At 48.8% G+C, this 4,549-nt stretch overlaps 1 long non-coding RNA gene across 1 annotated transcript; it reads left to right on the top strand.

Annotated features, from left to right (window-relative positions):
- The first annotated feature begins 493 nt into the window (after positions 1-493).
- LOC117183277 (uncharacterized) lies at positions 494-1,569 on the top strand. The gene is made up of 2 exons (XR_004468416.1): positions 494-593; positions 763-1,569. It is a non-coding gene; the product is annotated as an uncharacterized lncRNA (long non-coding RNA).
- Positions 1,570-4,549: the final 2,980 nt, after the last annotated feature.

A 4,549-nucleotide genomic window follows, 5' to 3' on the forward strand; every position in this document is an offset into this window, starting at 1 on the left:
GCTGCTGACGTCGCTGCTGGCACTGGGCCGCGGCATGGATGGGCCTGGCCGCAACAAGTGTATTTCGACTTTTGATTTACGAGTGTATGCCTGCTTGCCTGCCCCACGCTTCTCCTGCCGCTCTTTCTCCTGCTTTTTGACGGGGGGCGGCGAACAGCATTATTAATTGATTGATGAAAACTAATTATGTTAATTGGCTAATGAAATGCACTGTGTCGTCGAGAGCAAGAGTTCTGTCTCAATTTTGACAAGCGAAGTGCGCCTGCTAGCTCGTCCCTCTCTCACTCCGTTATCTTCATCACTCCTTATATTTTTCCAGCATTGGTATTGAGTGACGTGACGGCGCAGAAGAAAATAAGCTTTTGATGCCCTTGAAGGAGAGGGTATGATGGTTTTAAGCAGCATCCTGTTGAACAGCAAGCTAAAAGTAAAATACTTAGTCATATGTATTTAACCCCTCGATAATTCTAAAACCACCATTGGAGTGATATTTTCTGCTTGCCCTTAAAGACCCATTGCTGGTTGCAACATATTGAGGCCAGAAACAAACAAAAATATTCCCCGACAAGGCTCACTCGATGGATCTGCAAAGGGTATGTCTACTGTTTCGATTCTCAGCACTACCTTTACCTCTTCCTTGGCTTCTTTCTACAGTTACATATGTAGCTTTCAGATGACTCACTCATTTCCAAAGCAAAAGCTCTACTCTTCCAGGGCTTTCGATCGATGTTAAAGGGCGTTGCCTTGCGTCTTATCTTGCAGGTTGTATCTTTGGACTTGTGGTCGGTCTCCCTCGAATAACTGTTGGCAACATCAAGCGTCAACAGTCAACAGTCAACAGTTACATCCTCCGCACAAACAATCTAAAAACCGTTCATGGTCATTGTGCCATAAATGGCAAACGAAACGAAATTGAAATTAAGCAAATGAGTGGGAAACCAGACAGACTGTGCGATGTATGAGATGAGGCAACAAAAGGAGAAGAACGGCAGCAACAGCAGCAGCAGCAAGAGCGGTGGGAGCAAGCTCAGAAAAACAAGTTGCTGTCTCCGAGGTCCAAAAGTCTAGCGGATCAGCAGCGGCGGCGGCGGCAGCGGCGGCGCAGCGAAGGCGGATGCGCACCTTAGAAGCCAAATGAGGAGCTCTAGCGGATGCTGTGCCTCTTCAACTGGGCCAAAAACCAAAGCAGCTTCCAACCAATGACAGACAATGCCTGCAGCTTGGTTGGGGCCGGGGAATGGGTTTGGGTTGGCGTTGTTGGCCCACATGTCCCACGCTTGAATTTACATGCACGCACAGGCATACAGGCACAGACGTGCACAGACAGGCACGGCACACACATATCCAAGGCAGCTAACGGTACACTCTTTACGCAATCCCAAGCCAAGAATGTGGAAAAAGAGACAGCGAGAGAGAAAGAAAGCAGAAAGCGTCGTCAATGGAAAAGGGAGAGAAAGGGTTTTCTTTCAAATCCGCTGGTATCATAAAAATAAATAAAATAAAATAAAAAAAAGCCCGCGCGACGCTTTCAACATCCACAGAAAGAAACAGAATGAAAGAGAAAGAGAGAGAGAGGGAGAGAGAGCCGGCCCGGCGACACGCATGTAAATTGTGAGGCCATGTAAACCCTACTTTCCACTTTTGGTGGCGACCGTCCGTCAGGTGTGTGAGCGCGCTCTGCTGCCCGACGGACAACACTTTTTTTTTGGGCGTGTGCCCATTTGTAGGAGTACCCCCTCCCTGCCACCCATCCCCCTTGCAACTTGTGGCATGGTTTCGGGTGCCACAGGTTCGTAAATAACAATAAATGTTGCGGGCGTAGCGCTTTGGGCCAAAGTCCTAAGCGCGTCTCGGGTTCCAGGGCGACGCCACAGCTCCAACGCCAACAGGTTACAGCAACAGAAACTTGGGCTAAAATATCCAGCCAGAAAAACACCCAGAGTTGGATCAAAAATCCAGCCAAAGAGAAAGAGAGAAAGACAGTCGGACCAGACCAAAACCAAACCAAACCAAACCAAACCGCGGGCCATACGCATTTGAAGCGTTTTTTTTACTGTTTACTGTTACGACTCTCGAAAGCGAAGATCTCTTCTTTTCTCTCTTCCATCTCCCATCTCCCGCGGTTCAACGACCGAAAACCGACCTCCCTCCCTTTCCCCGTTCCCAGGGAAGCGTTCCCCCCGTTCCCCCGTTCCGCCATTCCCCCATTTCTGTTGCCGCTTCTTTTGCGCGGTTCTTCCTGACTGCCTTGCCCCATCCCCATGCCTGCCTGCCTGCTGCTTCGTCTAGGTCTAGCTTTCTATTGTTTGATGATTACCCAAAAAGAAAGAAAAGACTGAGAAATGGCCGTGGGTTTTAACCCTACAAAATGGGAATATGGCTGGGAATGGGAAGAAAACGTTCTCTCCCTCTCTCTCTCTCTTTCTGGCTCTCTTCTGCTCACATTCCAGAATTTTGAGAGAGAAGTTTCATCTGTGATTCCGGTGGAGGATTAATAATGCACAAGACGCGGGGGCTCTTGCCGAAAATGTCCAGAGAACGTCGTAGATTCTGGACGGTCATTGACTTTCTAATTTGTGGCCAAGGGATAGACCTGGTTGTGTGACTCCTATGGTATGATTAATGTTTTTATTTGGCTCCAAACTTTTGCCGCAGATCGTTTCCTCCTCCCTCACGAGGAGCAGATCAATTATAAGGCGATCAAGAATCACTCAAAAGATACACCCAAAAATCTCATTAAAATGTACGAAGTACAGTCGCACATTAAAGCCACAAACGAAACCAATAAAATCGCTTGACAAATTATGCAACAGGTTCGGTTCGGTTCGGTAAAACCACGTGAGTTACGGAGCTAAAGAGTCATGGGAAAATGTCACCATCATCCACGCCAGAGAGAAATCCCTCGGAGCCGTACTGTAACAGGTTCACGCATAGTGCACCGTGCAACAAAGCCATTTCAGGTGCGGAGGCGGTCGGGGTATCATAAATAAGCCTCGAATGGGGCACACACCGTAACGCCCTTTGCGTAGGCAAGAGTACATTTAAATTCCACGTGAAAAGAGATTTGTACTGGGGTAAGCCACACACAAAAAGGGGGTGGCAAAGCTCATTCGATTTCAGATTTTCAGCAATGGGACAATGGAGTGGCCCAGGCCTCCCCCGAGGCAGGCACAGGAATCATGGTAATTATTCACCGCTCGCAGTGAAGGCATTTCCGTTTGCCATTGTCCCGTCCCCGACATCACTTCCGTATCCCGCACCCAAAACAATTGTCGAATTGTCGTTCACCCCCAAAACACACAACGAAACGGAGACAGAGACGTAGCCCTGACCTGACCCTTGGTCACCAAGTGTCCGGAAATGAGATGCAAATATTATGTGGGATTCCCAACCGATCCTTGAGCCACCCCCCCTCACAGTTCAGTGGCCATGAGAGAGAGAGAGGGAGAGGATCGCCATGAGGGTTGAGTTCGCTGCGCATGCGCATCATCTGCTTAACATAAAGAAGATCCCTCCCTAAGAAAATTGTCTTGGCCTTGTGCACGTGCGTTTTCCAGGAGGAAAATAATGAAAATTGCATTGCTTGAGTGCGCTTCTGGGCGGGAGATCACGGAATGGCGATAAGAAATTCCACGATCCCATTTAGTGGAAATATTATGCTAAGACGGTATAGTTTCAGGGCGCCTTTTACAGGGGAACAATAGTTTACACAGTCACAGGAATATACTTCTTGTTTTCCCTGGGAACGAGAAACTTTCACGTACAGATAGAGAGACGATCATCTCTGATCAAGAACACATTCGCCGCGATGTAGGTCAGCTGAATCATAACTGCCACCACATGTTTCTCCCATCTTGCACCACACACACACACACACGCACCGATCCACCCTCCTCCCACTCCATCATGCGTCTGCGACTCCAGCTCCAACTCATGTCCGGCTAGAGTCGTTTGGGATGGCTTGGAATTATGTGATTAACAGATTTCCATTGTGTGCCCGGCAGGAGAGGCACTCTCTGGAGTCTCCCCTCCGATCAGTGCCCGGAGCGAGTGCGTGCCTCATAATTTATCATCTCATCCTCGCTGGAATATGCAACTGGGATCTAACCCCCTGATCTGACAGAGCGACAGAGAGCAGAGAGTCCAGCAGCCTAGGCGCAAATCATCATCAGAGTCAGAGGAGAGTTCAACGAACTTTGTAGAGAACAGATTCATTCTCCTTGTGTCTCGCGGCCTCTCCTATCGCTCAGTGTTTGTGTATGTGTGTGTGTGTGTGCGACGGATGGGATGGGACGGGACGGGACGAAGTCACAGCGAAAGCATAAAAATGTTACAATGTTAATGGATGCCCCAGTCGGAGGCTAGTCGGGAGAGAGAGATAGAGAGATAGTGAAGCTTGCGGCGCGTGCCTGTGTCCGGGAGGAGAGGTGCACGTGTGCTCTCCAAAGATCGTAGATAATTGCATTCCCAGCATTCCCTTCTCTAACAAAGAATCCTGGAATTCAATAAGCAGGTCATTGAATCCAAAAGAACGACTTTCCTTTGCAGC

The sequence above is a fragment of the Drosophila pseudoobscura genome, chromosome 2 (assembly GCF_009870125.1).
Source record: "Drosophila pseudoobscura strain MV-25-SWS-2005 chromosome 2, UCI_Dpse_MV25, whole genome shotgun sequence".
Lineage (NCBI taxonomy): Eukaryota > Metazoa > Arthropoda > Insecta > Diptera > Drosophilidae > Drosophila > Drosophila pseudoobscura.